This window comes from Hakea prostrata, chromosome 5 (genome assembly GCF_041222555.1).
Source record: "Hakea prostrata isolate BN-2017 chromosome 5, UWA_Hpros_2, whole genome shotgun sequence".
NCBI lineage: Eukaryota > Viridiplantae > Streptophyta > Magnoliopsida > Proteales > Proteaceae > Hakea > Hakea prostrata.
Window position 1 is genome coordinate 33994405 of NC_142604.1, and position 22009 is coordinate 34016413.

At 38.1% G+C, this 22009-nt stretch overlaps 1 pseudogene; it reads right to left on the reverse strand.

The window, feature by feature from the left end:
- Positions 1–13737: 13737 nt before the first annotated feature.
- LOC149015852 (chalcone synthase-like) lies at positions 13738–20755 on the reverse strand (annotated as a pseudogene).
- Positions 20756–22009: the final 1254 nt, after the last annotated feature.

Here is a 22009-nt window from a genome sequence, read left to right on the forward strand (position 1 = left end):
TCGCACCTATGGGTTGTCATGCAGGACCGATACCGGCGGGTGGGGTGTGACATCCCTTCGTTGTGGTTCACAAGATACAACATGGGACTCATAAGCTTATGGGTATGGAGACATAAAGAGAACTGACTCGTGCATGGAATTCTCTACACTAAAAGAAACTCTACCAATGAAAGCTGGCTTGGATACTTGTTGAAATTTATTCTGGATCATTATCCATAATGTCACTACTCGACTACTATCGGGTACATAACTTATGACTCGTTAACTCATGCATTGAGAATTTTCAATCAAAAGTACAATGCCTTAGGGGACTTCAGTGTAAGTCATGGCACTTTGCATTGACTGAGTTGAAGTTACAAAAAGAAAAAAAGAAAAAAAAAGAAAAAAAGAAAAAAAAAGTAGGGGAAAAATCAAACTTCAAGATTTGTTGATGGAAAGCCTGAGAGGTAGCAGCATTTGTTGAGGATCCCCTTTAAGTGTTGCAACTTGAAGTGTTACAGCAACATCCGAATTGGCATCACCCTATCTTCAATAATTGATGCCTTCACTTTGTAGTACTCATTCGTGAAAATCTCAGAGTATTTCTTGTGAAGAACTCTAGCTCCTTCACTAGCTTTTCGTGGTCCAAAAACATTGTTATACTTCAGTATAACTTCATGCAACTGTTTGCCAAGCTCTTTAGCTTCTCCAAGCTGGAAGTTTAGTTACTTCTGTGGTGGCCTAGGAGCAATCAACTTTCCAAAAACAAACTTCTCAGCAGTTCCCGATTTGGTGGCTTAGGAGCAGTCATCCAATTCCTATAAAGTCTTAATTTCCGAAATTGGAGGAGTCTTGGCCACTTGGCAAGGAAGTTTTGCTCTTAACAACAATGTCATCCTTCCACTGCCCCTTCGCCTCAAAAGTGTCTTTGTGTGCTGACATCTTTGCAGCCTTTTACATAGTAAGAACTTCCTGATGAGAGGCTATATGTGGTACTAAAAAAATCAACAAACAAAAAGAAGTTGAAAACCACGGGGCTCACCGCTCACAATTCTCCACTTGATAAGGGGAGCAGCATATGTAGTGGACAAAAACCCCTCACATCGAACAAATCTTCGGTAAACTACTTAGCCAGACAATTGGAACTTGGTGTTCAATTTCTATAGACCACTTTTCATGAAGTGCGGCCACTCTTGTCACATCCCACCCACCAATATCGAACCCATCCGACAACCCATGGGTGTGATCCACAGCCACAAGATTCTCAATTACATCGTACACAAAATGCCATAATCAAGAGCAAAGAACAATTCAATAATAAGTTAAGGAATAAATGGTTCCAAAATCCAAGGAAATAACATTGAATGATATCAAAAGAATGTCTCAAGGAGTATATCAAATGTAAGTAACAAAGTATGTAACAACAGAAGCAAGAATTATCCAAAGAATGTTTCATCATTCTTTTTTTTATTGTCCTGCAACTCCTTAGGGTACTTTATCTCGTATTTCTCGACCCACAAAGTCATGAGACATTCCTTCATTGACTTATCCAATAGGAGGATAGCCGGGCTCTCTTCCTGTCAATAGGTGCCATAAGAACATTCCATGCACCTGTAAGAAGCTTCATGTTGATCAGGATCAGATCCCATTGACGCCTCTAATACCTCTTCAAAGGTGTTCTCCCACGTGTGGGGAATTTCTCCTGTTTCTGTATAAAAATATGAAGAAAACAAGGATAACCTACAAGGATGAGTTATAACGAACTTAGTAAGGCAAAAATTCCATCTATGTACCATAATCACGTAGTGAATAGAAGATGAAATAATGAAATGCACAGTTATGAAATGCATCTAGTAATCTAACGATGTGAGTCTCTATTCAAGCAAACATGCTTAGAGATGTCGCATCAGCCCTCATCTGGGTAGGTCTCATCACTCTGATTCCTCATAGAATGGCTACCTCTATGGGGATCTCAGGTAAGGGGTACAATTCTCATCATCAACCATGGATGGGGTATAGGTCCACACTCTCTCATCACAACCATTGGCCTGAGTACTGGCGCATGTTATGGATTCTAAACCCAATGCAAGGTCCTATGGTAACACAATACATGTGGTCCAGATACCTTTCCTCATACCTAGTGCATTGTTGGTCCAGTATCCTTCTCCACTTAGGAATGTGAGTCCTCACAAACTGATTTTCTCTATTGGATCCCATTCCTTAACCCTAAGGTCATCCACATATTGTTGGCGCGGATGCTCTCATGTCCCCACAAGACACCCAAGCAGAATTTTGGATGCCCATGAGCCCAACTCTGACATATTCAATCCTACCATTGTATGATAAACAGTGGACCACTGAGTCTCCTCACAATCTAGTTACCTCTTTTGGATAACATAAAGTCATGTCACTGCCATCAGGGGTCACTTGGCATCAATACCCATGCCTAAAGGGTAGTAGCATGTTGGGGTACCTAACTATGCAATCTAGACCTCCTAGTCATGTGGGACAGCAACCATGAGAGTGCGAAGGGCATTAGAGGACAATGTCCTATACCATAGCCCCTGATATCCCAAGCTAGGAGCACTGACCTAGGTATTCCCCAATAATAGTTGCACCAAACACATCATTCCACACCACGCAAAGTAGTAAAATGCATTAATCATCAATCATGACATTTGATTAACAAGTAAGCATCCATAACAATAATTACAGCAGGTTATAAGACTATTGACATGTACAAAAATTTAAGCAGTTCATCATAACATCAATTCAGCCATACATGCGATTGTGTCCTTGCCAGTTTCCGTAGAAAAGTATTGAAAAACATGCTAGATCTCCCAAGAAAATACACTAATAGGTCCCAGAAAACCCCTAGATCAAGATTATGAAGATCCATTAGTGTCTAAGATTCAAACTGGGCAAAAATAGCATCAACACAGCCTCTAGAAGCAGGCCGGTCAATTAAGACGGTTGGTTGGTTTATTGACCTTCCTAAGCGACCACTTCACTCTCATGCATAATTCCATGTCCGAAATTTAGACTTTTGATCACCCATTCCTCGATCTAATTTTGGGTTGATCTAAGTCTAAATCACGTCGTTAGAACTCTAGAGATGTCACTTAGACTACAGATCTTAGATAAGGAGGATTTCAAATCTAAGCCATCTTCTTCGTTAAGACCAACAATTGATTCGGATATAAAATCCACTCTTCTGACATGATCAAATCGAGATCTTCGATGGAAAGAGATAAACTCTACCAAAACTACCTCAACAAAGCAAGAGAAGAAGTAACTACTCTCTAAAAGACAAATATTCAACAGATTAAGAGGGTGGTTGAACTTACCCTCCACTTGGATCCAAATTGTCAAAGGAAATTCTAAAGATTCTCCTCAAATATAGGTTCCTCTCCACCCACCACAAGTGCTCTGCCATTACTTAGTCCACAGCAGCCTCCACGAATAAAATAACGCGAAATTAGGTCGTGAAGGCTTTAAATAGGGTGTCGAGAGCAAATTAGGGTTTTTAGGCAGGGTTTTCCAATCGACCGCCAGGGTGGCTGATCACTTGGTCAATCGATCACCTTTAGCAACCGCCCCCTGGTACTTTTTAGTACGTGGGTGTTTTACTCTCTGATCAATCCATAGCATTGCTGCAACCTTAACCAACATGTTGAGGGGTCTTACCATGTTCGCGGACATCTTTCAACTCAACCTTTCTCGAGTTGGATATCCATTTGCTCAGTCCATTCGGGTTCCAGCTGGATCTCCTTCCAGTTCCCGGTAAGGCAGGTTCTTCACCAACACTATTAAATCCATGGGCTCTGGGGCCGAAACATGGACCTCAATCCGGATAGCCCACAGCTTCTTCTAACTAGACCTTCGGGTACTTGGACCTGCAATTTGAGTTTTGGGTTAGGAATACGTGGGTTAGTACAACTCTAACATGCACAATCACAAAGAAGGAAAATAGGTCAAGTATAGCTCTCTCTAGCCTTTATTATTAGTAGAACAATTGCAAGCGAGCCTCTTTAAAGAAACTCTCCAACTAGTCGAGTTCTTGGCCACATACTTAAACAAAAGACATTTGGAGAATTCACTCTCCGAACTTGGCACATGGAGTGCAGATCTGAAGACTAAGGGGCTCATGTTATGCCAAACAATATTTGAGACTTCCATACCCATGCAAACCATATGGACCAAAGTCAACCGGGTTTGTCCTAGTCACCCACTAGATCCTAGTACTTCTCAAAATTTGGTATCTTGAATTAGCCACTTGGCGATAGTCACATTCATAGCTTACCACAACACTTCTCATTGCTTCATTTCCGGAATTAGCCACTAAGTGATAGTTACATTCCAGATCTACCACTTAATAGACTTCTCGACCATCAGTTGTCAGCAAGATCTCTAGCAAGGACGAAGCACTCCCTTTATAGACGTATGCGTGCCATAGCATTAAATGCACCGTACATGTGCATCAGCAATTATTAGCATATGAGATAAGCAAGCCTGCCAAAGTCCCTCTGGGTATTGCTTCCAGTCAACTTGTCGAGAGTTCAAGATAAGATGTCACATCTAATGTTAGCTTTTGCAAAGACTTGTATAGATATTGTAAAGCACGCCCTCAAGTTGCCTTCGCCTTAGTCCCTTCAATGAGATTCGTTGGGAATCAGATTTGGCCATCCTACAGCTAGCATCCATCATCTCCAATTATACAAAAGGTCACTTAGACCCTTGTTTGGTAAGCCAAGCTAAGACAAGCTAAGCCAAGCTTAGCCAAGCTAAGCCAGAATTAATTCTGCACCTACCCAAGAGCTTCATCTCGTTAGGCATTTACTTCTCCCTGTAAAGAACTGTGTTATCCAAAATCTGCCATCACCATCGGCGGCTTCTAGTCCATTGAGGTGGCCTGCTCTCACAAATTTTCTCTGTTCACAGATCCCAGCTGGTTTGATACATTTCTTGGCTGAACCGAAGCAAGAAGATTTTGGAGCAACAAGTTCCAATCAGATCCATATATTAAACAGGTTGGTTTTATACACAAGTCGTGATATCTGTACCGTTACTCGCTCAGCCCAACATTCTTTGCTTATTTTATTAAATGCAAAGCAAGACAAGGACATGGCAAGTCCTAAGAATGTTTATTACTGGGAAAAGGGTTAAAAAATCTGAAAAGGTTAGGGTAGGAACAAAGCCAGTGCCCAAAATTCTCAAAAAAAAAACATTGATAATGACTCCCATCAAACACCACATAAAAATGAAAGGGAGACACACTTCTGTCAATCTGAAAAGCAATAGATATGGAATATCATAAAACTTAGTCAGCTCTGCTAACTGATAAAGATAAGATATCTACCAATAACCCACTTGCAGATACTACTAAAGCTCTGGTTGAAAGCTTAATCTGCAACCACCTGCTCTCAGTATGAAAGCAAAACCTGGGAATCAAGGGAGGAGATAATAAAGAAATTGGTGTACAGTATACAGTGCTTAGACTCCATATCCATGTGCTGAAAACCCATGTTGATGCGCAACTTTAAAGCATTAATTAATGTCTCATTTCAACCACACTAGTGGTAAAATATGAACCATTGCTGACATAAACAACAGTGGAAGCCTAAATCTCGTCACAAGATATTCCAGCCCTTCTAAGTATGGGTTCCGGGTGAATAGTCATGTATATAACCCAACTAAATCCTTCATGTAAAGCAACTAAACTATTATGAAATTTAACTTACCGAAAACCACAGTAATTAGTCTCAACTCTCAAAAGGGAGATTAAGGGCAAATGAAGCCATTCCAGGAATAAAAGCAATCCTACGGTAAATTTCTAGAAACCTAAGGCTGCGTTTGTTTGCAAAGGTGAGGTGAGAAAAAAAAAAACATGTGGGCTGTGTAGTGGGGTGAGGGAGAAGGAAAGGAAAGGGTTTTGTAGAAAAGTGATAGTGGTGGGTCGCATTTTTACTTTTTCACCAAATTTGTGTGGTTTTGAAAAACCTTAGGGTGGGAAAGTTGGGTTGCCACCTCACCAGACAAGTTTCTTTGATTCTCTCACTTTCCCAACCCAAGCAACCAAACAATATACACTTTTAGGAAAAGTAGATTAAATTTGCTTCTTTCAAGAATTTTTCCCACCCTACCTTTATTCCAACAAACAAACACAGCTTAGAGAGTCTAAATGTTAAAGTAACAAGTGGACATGTATTGTTCTTCATCCAGATTCCAAAACGTTCAACTTGCCCAAGATGAGTTCATAATTAATACCCCCAGCCTATCTATCAATTAAAAATTAACAAGCCCTAAATTCTGCCCAAGCCACCATGCCTCATTCAGGTGTTGGATACAATGAAAAAATTTACAGCTAGGCTTTCATAAGTGGATCCTAATTCCAAGAATACGACCAAGAAGCAAAGCTAAACACTGGAAGTATCAAAGAATAAGGAAGACACTTAAAATTAATATTTACATTAAAGTAATAATTTATTGGAATAATGTATTTCTGAAAAAATAACATACCTGCTTCTTTTATGAAGTTTTGAATTGAAAATTTCTACTGTCTGGTTTATAATTAAACTTGGATGCATGATTATATAATACTCAGGATGAGCTCATGAACCCAGAAAGAGAAAAAGGAGGCGGGGGGGATGGGGAAACCCTAAAAGAAAGTATAGGTGCCACACTAAATCGGGAAATTCCTCAAAACACTAACTTATAGGTTGCTCTCACACTCTTTTGAATTCTCCAAGTTTTTATGTTCTTTGAGGGATTACATCTTCTTAGAGAAAGAAGAGATACAGTAAAAAACCTCTCAAGATACTCTTAGAAGAATTGTTGTCGTGTTACTTATAAGAAAGAAAATTTTTAAAGGATAAATGACATTTTTCTTCCTTGATACCTTATATAATGCCAGTCTCCCACCTCATAATCTGAAAACATGACAAATAAATCATTACAAGAGAAAAGAGGGTATGTCTTCACCGACCTCAACAACGAGGTAGTGGAGAGAAAGATGATTAATGAAGGTGTTTTTTATTCTACTTTTTATATTTTTTTATTTTTTTTGGGTGCCATCTCTACGTGAGTATGTATCAAGTTAGGAAAGAGTGAAGAAATATGTATTACACCCTCCTCTTAACATTAGGGATGAGGGCATTTTATGGTTTGCTGACAATATCAACAACCATAGCATCACTAAATAGTTTTTTCTTCAAGTAGTTGGTTAGTTTGTCCGGTATCAAAGTAAGGAAAGTGTCTGGGTTCTTGGCCTCTTCCATAGTCTTTTCCGACTCCGAGTAAAACCTGGAAAACTCTGCGTTTGTTTAATATCATAATATGAAAAATATAAAGGGAGGACTAGCGATCTAAATCTGCATACGTAGCTTTGCTCTTTTGAGTTAAAAAACGATTTATGGACAATCATTTTTTATTGTGAAACATAATCTTTGACATTAAAGTTCAGGAAGAAAAAAATAACATGAGAAATAAAATATTGACTCGAGTCCACAACTTGTTTTGATGGATGTGTCTAGGGTTTCAACAGCCTCAATAAGATTTGCTGTAAACCCATAAATATATACAAAAATACACTAACACCAAATAGGAACAACGTAGGGTTTCATCTCTCTCTCTCTCTCCTATTAACACAATGGACAATTATCCAACAGATTGTAATGGCGGCCAGGCACTGTCTAACCAAATAAGGAAGGACTCGAATGTTATAGGAAATGTGGAAACATGACTCTTTGGGTTGGCCGAGAGTCATTGTTTCTTTTTAGTATTTTGCGGTGACTCGGGTCTTTGGAAATGCTAAAGTACACCTGCACTCTGCAGAACAAAGATTATATTATATATATCACACCTGTAAAAAAACATCTTTAGCAGAATCTTTGACCTTCGTCAGTTGAGCATATAACTACATCACACTCTTATCAATTTCCGAGAAAAAAGTATTCCAAATGGTTCTTGTCTGGCTTCATGTCCTTCGCAATTGAGCTATTGGTACCATTCCATGATCCATCATAACCCAAAAGGAATTTGTGCCTGTGAAGTTGGGCACCCCTCAAATTCACCTTCTAGCACTAGGGTTTCCTATAAATAGCTGTCTTACCTAATTTGAAGATCAAAGAAGTGAGTATAAGAGCTTACTCACATGAACAGAAATCGTTGAAGGGCCTGACATGAAGAAATAGAGAGTTTTATAGAGCCAAGGATGACTTGCCGGCGTTGTCCAATAGGTGGGTTTGGCAGTTTTACCTGCACCCAGAAGCCAATCGTTTGGCAAGTTGTCTTTGGCTACGTCAGACTCTCTCTTTCTCATGTGAGACCTGATGACCCAGAAACCAGTTACCCATCATGCAATTGCAAAACAAGCATGAATTGAAGTGCACTGAAGCATTACAGATCAACCACAAGAAGCACAAATTGAATTGCACTGATGCCTTTATTATCACAGTTTCCAGGTGACTATCTATGCTACTAAAATCCTTATACATCTTTACAGGTTCATTATTGGCAGATCAATCAAGTCTTGCCTTCAAATTAGGTTATCTTATTTGATTTCCATCTAACAGTGCTTCTCTGCTTAGATTGATATGAATTTAATCTATTTCATATCAGATTTTCAGAGCCTTTTCCGTGTTTTAAGTTCATGAAGAGTACCAGTTGGAAGGATCATCAAGACGAAGAGAAAAGATAAGAATAGACATATATCTTGAAGGCAGTGTTTGGCTTATTCCCAGATCATAAAATATAAGAAGCCCTACCTTACCAGCGTTTACCCACGAGATGAGTCTGTAACCAAGTGTATTGTTACGATGCGAACAACCGTTGACTATAATATAAGAATCTAATTGCATTATTTTGAGTGAGATAAAGGTGAACATAGTGGGAGAGGATAGATTCTTTCTTCCTTTGGTTAAGTTTGTTTACTTGTGATGAGATTATCTTTTAGACTTCCCAGGTTTTTATACCCAATCTTTCAGATTCTGGTCGTGGAAGTTCATTTCGCAAACCAGCCACTTGATCCGTCTTTGCCTTCTATCTGAGTTGACAGAACTGCTGCATGAGATAATTTTTGTCAAGAGCCCTGAAAATTGTTCCATGGAGCTACAAAGCTAGGTTTCAGTATCAGTTTTTCGTCGTAGCAAGTTAGCAGTTGAGTAGTTTGCAAAGAATCTAAACCCTATGTTTTCTGCTTGTCAAAACAAGAGAAGTACTACTTGGGAAACTGAGAGCATGTATAACTTGATAAGGAGATGATTTGCCATTTTTGGCATCAAATAAGAGTTCAGAATAGTCCAAACCTAGACATTTAAACCAGTAGTCATGATCGTCTCAGCGTCTTACCATTGGCTTAAACAGCAGATCACTGGGATAAGGTTTTATCAGAAGACATCGTAAATAAAACTATTATTTTTTCTTTTTCAAATTTTTTTTTTTTTTTTTTTTTTGGGTGGAGGGGGTGGGAGGAGGGGAGGATGAATGAGGAATATGACTATCAAAGTCCAAGAGAGGGAGACAAAAGGGATACATAAGAAAGGGAAAAGGAAGGGAGGGTTAAAACTGACTAGTTGGCAGTAACGGAGAATCTAGACCCTTGGTAATAACGATCAATCTGTTTCTTGGAATATCCAAAATTTAGGGTGTAGAGAAGAGCTCGAAGCTTAATAAAAACATCAAAGTATATGGTTTTCTAAATTATATCAATAGATTTGATGTTATAGGTCCATCTCCCAAGGTTTTATTCCCACCAAAGGTGAGAGATCATCGAATACCAACTTGCCAATTAATTCTCACTGATGTGCGAGAAAAGGATGTGAAAACCAAAATTAAACAATCTCTAGAAATCCCAAAAGAACATTTAGAATGGTGTCAAATGAAAACAATGGCTTTCTTCTATATAAATTGAGAAAAAAGAGTAATAGAAGAAGAGACCATTAATCCACCTTTTGTTGACTATTTCAACAAAAGATATAATTAAGGTTAAAATGAGTATTTCTTTTTTTTTTGGGGGGGGGTTAAGAGTTAACAATGACATGTCGCATCACTAATAGTACTGATAATCCATGTGAGGTTAATGTTTAAATCAGACTTGGAAATCTAATTTGAATATATATTTAATACTTTAATATTTATTTTGTTTCGTTATTATATTAAATTGGAGGTGAGGGTGCGTAGTGGGCCTAAAATCCTAGAAGTGCGCATGGAAATTGCCCACACAAGAGATAATTTTAATTATTACGCTGGTTTAAATATTATTTTAAATTAAATAAATGATTTATTTTATCAATATTAGGGATAATTACTGATATCACTTTGTATTATGATGAAATTATATATCAAACCCTATACTTTAGGAAATCGTTATTGGCCCCTCCCCCAACTACATATAGTTTAATTGGCTGTGAGGTGTTAGTGTATGAAGATTATTTTACCTTTCTTTGAATTCAGTGTTAAGCAAAAGCTCATTTTACTCTTTATTAAAAGGGAAAATTTTCTAAAAGGTCACATTTTAAAAAAGATTTACTTAATAAGATATATATATTTTTTAAATATTTACTGAAATAGATTCTATTTTTGAAAATAATTATCAAATTCTAAATTTTTTGATAATTTTTTTGCCCAACTAATATTCTACCATGACCTACCTAAATTACCCTCAAGTCCTTCACGACAAATGATGAAATCAACAAATGATAGGAGGACTGAGAGCTACAAAAGACATGATGTTGTTGGCCCTAGAATTTCCAAGAGATTGAAGGAATTCGTAAGCACTTCTCATACGTTTTTATATAAAAGACTTGATGGCAGTTTAGGAGTTCATGATAGAATATTAGTTGGCGGAAAATTTTATCAAAAAACTTGGGATTTCGTAATTATTTTCAAAAATAGGATCCATTTAAATAAAACATTTTTAAAAATATCAAGTAAATCTTTACTTAACTTTGACCATCTGGGAAATTTCTCCTTATTAAAATGAGATGTATTTAAATTATCACTTTGCCTCATTGTTGAGTTATGTAGGAACTATCAATTCTGGTGCCAACTTCGATTTGGGTGAAAATTGCAAGAGATGAGGTTTGTACTTATTAATGACCAAAGATAGAAAATTAATTTTAAATCAATACTAACCACCACTCAAGGTTATCTTGGATTCATTAGAAAATAGAAAGATACCACTTTGTCAATTAATAAACAATTATTGATGGCAAGAAAACAATAGTAAACAAAGTATAAAGTTTGATAAATAATTCAAAAGATACAAAGGATGTGATTGTAGTTGAACTACAATATAGGGAGACAATTGATGTTATCCTTCTCATTTAATTATTATTTTTATTGGGTGGGGGAGATGAATCCTTTTTTATTTTTTATTTCTTTTTTGGGGGTTGGGGGACTAATAGGCATTAACTAATAAAAGCATCAAAAATCCCACCAGCTACATTATATATATTTTTAACAAACTTTGTTTTCCGGTAGAATATTTTGAACAAAGTTCAAGACTAATTTTGACATATTTAAGCATTTTCATTTGAGAGGTTACCAAAAAAAAATCATTTTCCTTTGAGGAGGTGGATGCTAGCATTTTATTCCACATGGTAAGGCATGGAAGTTGCAGAAATAGTTTTTATTTTCAATTTAATTATTTTATGAGAAAAGGCTGAATGTCCAAACAGTACCCTAAAATCCAAGACCCTCTGTATTTAAAGAGTAATTAAGAATTTTATTTCAAATAGACGTATAGGAGCTAGAGTATACATTTTGATCAAAATGTCAAAATGTAGAAAACATGGCTGATACATATATTTCCAAAAAGTTAGTGGCGTTGGCTTATTTTCATGTTCAATATGTGAATGGAGTCCTTTCTCATAGGGAATGACGTGGGCTTTTTGTGATTTGGAAATGTATAACTATTGATGAATTTTTCAACAGAATACATTGGCAAAGCCAAGTACATTGTCAGTACCAATATTGTGAGAAATCATAAAAATAAAACATTAGTCCTCTCTCTCTCTCTATCTATATCTATATATATATATATATATATATATATATATATATATATATATATATATATATATATATAATCTACGAATGGTGCACTCCCCTTGTAATGTGGTTGCTCTTAATCCCTCTCTAGTATAATAAAAAAAAGTTTTTTCATAGCGCCGGTAAAGGCGATAGTGGTGATGAGGCATTTGCCTCTGTCCCCTCTGATTAGTCGGATAGCGACAAGAAAACCCTAACTGCCCTCTAGCGTGACTTAGCAGAAGTTAGCCAACAGAGCAAAGCAGAGAAAAAGCTGAGACTTCTTCTGCCCTTCCTGAGTCTGGACCGTCCATGACTCCGAAGGTGACCGCAGAATCTTCTAGGCAGTCCAAACAACCTATTAGGTCCACTGGTGGACCTGATTCTGTTGCTTCCTCTTATACTGAGGAAAATCTTCCTTTAGCCGTCAAATGTTTTGACTTTCCTTCTCCGTACCAACTTAGGGCTCCCACTTCCGATGAGAGGGTTGATTCGATCCTTTCGGGTGAATTCTCCCTGTGTATAGATACACTGGAAAGCGGAGTTCGCTTTCCCTTCTTCAATACTTTGTTTTCAGCCATTTTGAATCATTGGGACATTTGTCCCGGAATGCTTCTTCCCAATAGCTGGCGTCTCATCGTCGGCTTCTTGGGTTTATGTTTTAAACTTCGCATCATACCTTCTCTTCCTCTTTTTGTACATTTTCATGTTCTTTCTATTTCCCATCCTCCTGGCTGGGATGTGCTTTCTAAGCGCAACAAAGTTGAGCTTTACTGGACGGGCATCATTCTTGCCAAAGGAACTTGTCCTTCCATCAAGGTAGAGGTTTGGGTTTGTGTTTTCCTCACACCTCTCCACTATATATTAGGAGAGGGGGCCACATAGAGTCCGTTTGGGATTCCAACTTTGATTCATTTCATCAGCGCTCAGATGTGGACTCCACTCCTATCTTATTGGAGAAGTGTGAGGGAAACACAGATCTCTACCCGGATTAGTAGAAGATCTAGATTAGAAAAATTGCACCTAACCACCCTAAATTCAAGGAGAACAGAAATAAAGGTATTCAAATCTCTTTATAAAGTGATAAATGGATTTATCCTCTGGATGTATAATTTTCATACCTTCCTAAATTAATCTGACTTCAAAGTTTCTTTATTTGAAACTCAAATACTCTAAAATCTCTTACCTCAAAAAATAAAAACAAAAAAAATCTTAAATCTGCGTAAATCTATAAAACACATTCATAATTAAAAGGTGTTGGAATTGCTCTAGTATTTTTGGAATACATCGGATTGAGTCTAAGTTGGATCGTGTTGTCACCAACCCGACTTGGCTCTCTACATTCCCTTACTCGCCAGCTTGGTTTTCTCACTCTACAGTGTCTGACCGCTCTCCCATGGTGGTTTTCCTTGGATCGTTGCCAAAGAATCATGGTAAGCATTTCTCCTTTTACAACCATTGGGCATCACATGCTGATTTCTTACCCATTGCTGCTGATGCATGGAGTTAGCAGCAGCCAGGCTCTCCAATTTCTGCTTTTTATTAAAGTGCAAAGTGATAAAAAATAAACTTAACTCTTGGAGCAAGCGAGCCTTCTCCAACCTTGACCAGCAGATTTCTAGTAGAGAACTGGAAGTTCAACGAATCCAAGACCGTATTGCCTCTCACAACCCTTCGGAGGCTGACGTTCAACAACAAAAAATTGCTTCTGAAGACCTCAGACATCTTTTATTCATTCAAGAATCTGAACATCGACAACAGTCCAGAGCGCGATGGCTCACTGAAGGTGATGACAACACTAGCTTCTTCCACAGGGCAATTAAGGTTAAACGGAGGTGGAACGCTATCCCTTCCACTATTAATATGAACGTTAACACTCTTACTAATCCTATTTCTGATAAGGAAATCAAAGATGTAATAGTTACTAGGATGATAATAGTGCTCCTGCCCTGATAGATTTGCTGCTTGCTTTTACAAAAGTAGTTGGGGAATTATTGGAAGTGAACACTGCTCTGTTACCTAATAAAGTCAAGCTATCTCGCCTCACTTTGGTGCCCAAAGGAGACGTTCAGAACACCTTTGCTGAATACAGACTTATTGCAGTTTCTCCCTTGCTTTACAGGTTCATTGCAAAAGTAATAGCCAACAGGATAAAAAAAAAAAAAAAAGGAGGAAAAGGTTATTGGTGAATTGGTTAGCTCTAGTCAGTCAACTTTCATTGAAGGCTGCCAAATCTCTGACAATATTATGCTTTGCCAAGAACTCTTCAATAGGTACAATGAAGCCACGGGTCCTCCGTGTTTTGCTGCCAAATTGGATATCAAAAAGGCCTATAACTCAGTTCAGTTAGACTTTCTCTTCAAACTATTGGACAAGCTCAAGTTTCCTACCCTCTTCATTCAACAGATCCGCAATTGCACTATAAATCCTGGATATGTTGTCTTTGTAAACGGGGCCTTATTCTCCTAAATTCATAGCAAACCAAGAGCTACAATAGGGTTGCCCCATGTTGTCGGTGCTTTTTAACATTGTTCTGCAGGTCCTAACGGATGACATCATGTATTCTGCCACTATTGGAAACTTCAACTATCATATACATTACCGCAACCCCAAGATTACTACTGTTGCTTTTGCTGATGACATCATGGTCTTTGGGACAACCAATCTCAAAAATGCACAATGCCTTAAAGAAACCCTAGACGACTTTGCTCTTGTCAGGACTCCAGATCAACCATGGGAAATCTGCAATCTACTATGGAAACTTCTCTAATGAGGTTCGTGACATTTTTTATACCATCTTAGGCATCCTTGCCGGTAACTTCCCTTTTAAGAACCTAGGGGTGCCAATTACTGCTGGCCCCACTAGGCGCCCAGTGTTTGAAGGTCCTCATCCAAAAGGTGAACGCAAAAATTAACTGTTGGAGAAATCTTGTCCTCTCATATGTATGTAAGAAGGTTAGCTCTTATTCGCTCTGTGATTATGGGAATTTTTTTTCTTATTGGTCTGATGTCTTCTACATCCCTCTCAACATCACCCAAAAACTTGAAAGCATAATGGCCAAGTTCTTGTGGAAGGGTAACTCTGAGAGGGGTAGCTACAAGAATGCCAGGGAAGATATATGCCGTCCAAAGTGTGAAGGAGGCTTAGGTCTCCATAGGCCTCATGACTGGAACCAAGCTAATTTGATGAAGCATGTTTGGGTGTTGGCTTCAGATCACACTCGCTGTTGGACATCATTTATTCACCACAGATGGATTTCGAAATGCTCTATCCGGAATCTAGAGGTGTGAACTCAGTGCTCTTACTGCTTCAAGTGTATCCTCAAGGCTCGCCACCTTACTCTCCCCCACATTTGTGTTGTTCTCAAAAATGATTTTGATACTTCTTTATGGGATGACCCATGGACCCCTGGTGTTCCTATCTGGAATGAGGGCGTTATTATCTTTGAAGCCTTGGGACGTAGACCGAATGTCAACTTTGCTTCCATTAGAAACACCAAAGGCACATGGAAGGACGACATTATTGACATCACCTTGCTTCAATGTTGGGATGTCATCAAAGTCATTCTCCTCCACCAGCAACAAGCACATGATAGATTGATTTGGTGCCCAACACCGAATGGTATTTTATCTCTCAAGTCTGCTAACGACACAATTCGTCACCACAAATTGGAAGTCTCCTGGTCAAGAGTAGTGTGGTCTTCTACCAACTAGGCTCACTTCTCATTCATTATTTGGCTTGCATGTAAGGAATGACTCCCAAGTGCGTGTGGATTCCGATAAGTTTGTCTTAAATAAATCCAAACAAACAGTTTCTCCTTTGCATCTGTGATTTGAAGTGCCCTTTTTTTTTTCCCATTGTGAAACCATCATAGAGCTGGTAGACGAAGTCTTCTAATGAATTGTATAAAATATTATCTTGCGTGCAAGCTTTTTCTCTCCTATTACTTTAAGTTGAATAACTTTGCTACCGACGATGGAGAATATCGATTAACATGACAGTAGACCGATGAGGGATATTTAGTTTTGTAATAGGGATTGTCCATGGTATGGAATTGGGTACCGATCCTTCCAAAATCAATATGATAGGATATCATATGAAATTGGGTGGCCCAAATTGAACAAAAATTCCCCCATCCTTCCTCCAAAAATTAACCTTTTTATGAACGAGGTTCAATATCGCATACATTAAGCATTGCTCCTAACTCCTAACTCTATCCACTTCTTAAAGAAATCAATGATTATGGATATAGTAAGAATCAACATGAATAGTTTCGTACAATAAGGGTTTTCCGGTTTCAGTCTTGGTTCGGGTTCGGCTTGTTTTTGGCATTACTGGGCAGCTATAATTTTGGTATCAATTTAGGTTACATTTACCATGTACATAAATTCATCAGTATGACAAAAAAATCTTTATTCAATGAAATTCAAGATGCTAATGATAATCAATTGGGTTTTATCATTCAAAAGTCGAATTATATAACTGAATTCATATCTGAATTGGAACCGTTTAAACCTGAATGGGAACGGTTACTCTAGTTCAGCTTTCGGCTCACACACTCACCTCATAAAACTGAACTAACACCTCAAGCTACGGAAGATCTAGTTTCTTAGTTTCTCCAGTATGATATGCATAGCAACTTTAGGGAGAACAAACCATGTAGGGTCCCTTTTTACAGGACAACCTTCCTTCTCAACCTTCTCAACTAAAAGTTCAGTCAAATTGAAACCTCCCCTTTATTGATCACCAAAATCTAACAAAGGATCTACCTATAAATATAACCCACCTCCCTTGCACATTCATATCACACAACATCTATTACAACTTCTTCATCATGGATAAGGCTTCAATCAAGCTGGCCATTTTACTCATTTTTTTGCTCAATGCTTCAGGTCTCAAATTACACTCCAATTTACTCATGCACACACACTCCATCATTTGCATAATTTTTTTTCCCTTCCAATTTGATAAATTCGTGATAATTGTATATCTTTATTCTGCAGATATGTTCCCAAGCGTGCATGGAGATGGAGTGGTGACGAATGGGGAAATAGGAGGGTCATCAGGGATACCCGATTGCGGTCCTAGGTGCCATGTTCACTGCACCATTGGCAACCGGTATTGCACATGTTTGTGCGGCGCAACTTAAAACCGAATCTACCAGCTTTGTTGGTTTGGATTGGGGGCCACTGGGTCCTAAGTTGTCTTAAATAAAATTTAAAGGGGATGGTTCCTCCTTTCCTCTCTATTAGTTTTAATTTTATTTGATGAAACTGTACCATCCATTTAAGTAATAAAGAATTTATTCTATGTTATTGCTAGTTGAGCCCTATGTAGAATCATACTTTTGTGTACAGCCTTGTAATCATTATAAAGCTTAAGATCTAATAAGGGTGTCACTCAATAAGTTTGGATTGGTTTACACAACGATGTACGTGGTTCGGTTGATCTCAACAACCTACATTCATGGGAATGTGATTTGCTCCCTAGAGTTTGACTGTCGTACAAATTACATATTTATAGTTACAAGAGTCCTTATTTAACATTAATCTTGTACTCTTATTCTATAGTTTGAATTACACAAGTTATCTATTTCTTTTTTGTATGAACTATGTCTCATGTGTGTTTCAGTACAATTCTGAGTCCATTATAAGGCCTCAAACATGGGTGGCATGCACAACCAAAAGTCCTCAAAGTGCCATAGTCAGGCTGGACTCGAAATAACTTAAAGTGAGGAGAAGTATTGTGCAACACTTGGGTGGGTAACTAATTAATCTAAAAAATAAGAGTTTCAAAAGCATACATTCAAAAAAATTTGAAGGCAAGAGGCATGGGATAATAGAATTGATATAGGTTCCATAATAATGCTGATGTCGACGTTCAACAGCCCCATTTTGTTCATTAGTGTGAGTGCAAGAAAGTCTATGGTCAATACCATGTTCTTGAACAAAAGAAAAAACAGTTCGGTTCACCTCCCCAATCACTATGAAACCACTTAATGCAACGAGAAAAGAGATTCTCAACAAGCAACTTAAATCTCTTAAAAAAAAATAACAACTTCTGATTTAACAATCGTGGGATAACACCAAATAAATTTGTTACTAATACCTTAGTCTCAATTAGTTTTAGTTTGTCCGTAATTTCCAATATTACCCCCACATATTTAGTTAAAAAATATTATCCATGAACCATATCTCCAAACTTCGCGAGAATCTACGAATGGCAGAGGCAGAAGAGGTAGATAGTAAAGGAAGATTAATAAATGAGTCATGCACAAGGTTTTTTTTTCAAGGTTATTCTTGTATTTCTGAAATGTTTAACTTGTTTGAATCAACATTTAACTATGATTTCCTAATAGCAAGAGATGTTATTGATATTTTTTCACCCTACAAAGGGTTTGATTGATAAATGGAATTACTCAGGGATATTGCTGAAAATTTCACTTCTTCAAAAAAAAAGAGAGCGAAACACTCTATATATGTTAGGTAGAGAAGTAGACTTATGGAGTGTTGTCGTATGCCACTCAACTGAGCTCTTTTTCTATAAATTCTTTACTCAGGGATATTGCTGAAAATTTCCCTTCTTCAAAAAAAGAGAGCGAAACACTTTTCTATGCTAGGTAGAGAAGTAGACTTATGGAGTGTTGTCGTATGCCACACTCTCAAATTGAGCTCCTTTTCTATAAATTGATGACTTATATATACACTGTTTTTCCCTTAGAAGGATGGTATAGCGATTCCAACTAGGAATGACAAAGTACGTATCAAAAATAATTTTATTACCATTAAACTTTATTACAAAAGTACAGAAAAAACATATATGATACAAAGTTATCTTGGCAATGAATCTTGTTTTGTTACCCTTCAATTATATTACAATTATTCGTGTTTCCTTTGTCCCTAGTTAGCTAGGACTATTCAGGGTCAGCACCAACTACCAAAGCTGCAGCAACATCTGCAAAAATTGTCATCCCTAGTAGGGCATGTAAGTCTGTCTCATCTATGCCTTTGAAGCCACTGATGGAGTTCAACTCTGAGCAAACAATGAGCACACGAGCCCCTTTATTATTCTTTGCAAGATCTTTCCCTACACGGAGCACTGAGCCACCACCATAGTATCCTAGATGGTACATCATCACACGTCGAACAGTTGGGGAAAGGCCAAGGAGTTTGATAAGCTGTAAGTCAACACGCGGTGCATCAACACCAGAAATGGTAGTGAATACGATGTGCGTGATCTTTTATTTTGGCTACCCCCACTTGTTGATAGCTTTGGTTGTTGCTTCCATGGCCAGCTTAGGTACCTCAGTCACCATAATATCTTGATGTGTGTTGAGGGATGGAGCTTTTGGATCACAAAGTGTTGGATTCTCTGAGATCATTTCATCGGTGAGGTAGGTAAGGCGTTTGATGATTGTCGAATCATTACTGTTTGACAAAATCAAAACGGCCATTTTCTTGAGAAAATTGAAAATCAATCTATATGAAATGATCCGATTTGCCATCATATGAAGAAATCAGGCAGCAGGAATTGATATATAATACTTAGAAATACGTTTGAACTTCTCCTTCAACTCAAACTTGTGCTCACTCTTGGTGCTTCTGAAGTACAAGTCTGGAAAATCAGTTTGGTACATTGTGTTGGATGGATTTATAGTTCCAATGGCCGAACCTGTTGCTAGACCTTCTTGACTACAATGAAACTTTTAGCCCTGTTTTCAAACCCACTACTATTCGCCAAGTTCAATATCTAGCTATTTCCCACTCTTGGCCTATTCGCCAACTTGACATCCAAATTCCTTCCTCCATGGCTTTCTAAAAAAAATAGTCCAAATGATACAACCACCAGGGTTTGATGACACTCTTCATCCTAATTGTCACATCCTCCCAGCCGGTACCCTAATTGGCATACCCGAGAGTGTGATCCATAGCCCCGAAGATCAAGTATCGAGGAAATCATCCTCCCACATATACAATAACATAATCATAAACAGGAAATAATCAAGGTTTAATATTATAAACGAAGGTTCAAAACAATAATGAATAGTCAGTATAATCAGAGTGCGGAAAAGATACCAGATATCCAAAGATATCAAAAAGAGTAAAGTGAGGCGGAAACTCACTCCACCAATATAGTGGAACGCAGTATGAAACTCAAAAGGAAATACAACTGAAACAAATGTATTAAGAAATAAACTAAGATCAAGCGTCTTCTAGTTTATAGATAACGTCTTCTTAAGTATGGACTTCATCAATCCAATGAATCCGTTCTAACTCTATGCTGCCTTCAAACGTAGTACGCAGCTTGATCCGCCGGGGGATCATCAGAGTAATCTTGATCGTCGCCAGCACCTTGCGTGTAATACGCTTCATCGGCTTGCGCTTCACTGTACTACTCGTCATAATAATTTGTACCTACAGGATAATCTAAACAAAGAATATACAAAAAGGAATGAGTTTCGAAGAAACTCAGTAAGGTAGTTAATCCATAACATCATAGATAACATGTGGCAAAACATAACATGATGCAATGCAGTATGAAACAGATAAAGTATGAATGCATCTAAACTCTATGTATGCTGGTCTCTATGGTAGACATGCTTTAAGTCATAGCACCGTACTTCTTTGGGTAGGTCACGCATACGGCTCCTGTTGGTAGTGGGTCCGGCATCCCTCAGGACAAACCATGGCAGGGGGTTAAGTCAACACACTCTCTCACAACCATTTGGCATGAGTACCAGTGCATGTCAGGGAAAAACCTAGCCCAATGCAAGTCATCTAGTCAGTTGCATCAACTCAAGTCCAGATACTTCCATTCCTCGCCCCAGGCGATCCTTTCCGGTATCCTTCACACTAGAGTCACGGATATTACTCACCGGACTCATCAACCCTATTGGTTATCCACATATTGTAAACGGAAAGCTCTCATGTCCTCTCACGGATATAACTCACCGGTCTCGAGCGCCCATGAGCCCAAGTCTAGCCATATGCAACCCTCCAATAAATGGTCCCCACAATGTGATTCCCGTCCTCTCACGGATATAACTCACCGGTCTTGAGCGCCCGTGAATCCCCATTGCTACCATGGGTCGTTCGGTCTCAATACCCTTCCGAATCAGGTCTGATATAACAGGGGTATATCCTAGCCAAACACTGCTAGACATCCCTAGGTATGACAACTAATGATTCGGGAAAGCGTCGATGGGCATCTTCGGAGAACATCCCATACTATTCCCTTTGATGTCCAAGGACAGAAGCATCAAAAGGATACTCCCCAATCTCAAACCAAACTTAAGAAAACACATTCTCAGAACAGTCATGACATACACAACTAGCAGTTCATCATATACAAGAGAATGTAAAAGCAAAAATCAGATTAGGCAATAATAAGTAATTCATATATCATGAATAATAAAAAGACAATATAAACAAGTGCTATTGTTCCCACAGTAGGAGATCAGAATTAAAGTACAACAACAGTAGGTAATCTCATAGTTTCATAAAGTAGAAACCAGAGAACAAGCAATCTATTTAGTTAAGGAATTAACTGTCCATACCTTCTAACTTGGATGGGATCTTAAAGAATCAAGTATGATCTTGACTAAACCTGAGAAGATAGTCCTAAACAAGTGCATACAACATGTTAGGAAAGATGCATAAAGGAAAAGATCATAAATCAATCGAAACAGACCAAGAATGAGGTTGTTTGTACTCATTGGTCGATTGATTGGTCTCGCTGGACCAGTCGACCAATGAGTCGACCAATGCAGACAGTGGCCTACAAGAATCCGAATTTCGAGAATCAAGAACCGAATTTGATGGTTCAAAAGGGTACAAATCAGAGGGAAATTATCATGGTAGTATTCTAGGGTATAGAGGATATCAATTCATAAATCAAATCAAGTTCCCAAGTTGTAACCTAGGAACAAAAAGGTTAACCTACTAGGTTAAACATAGATTATGAGGGAAAAATATTATAATCAAAGATAAAAGAACTAGG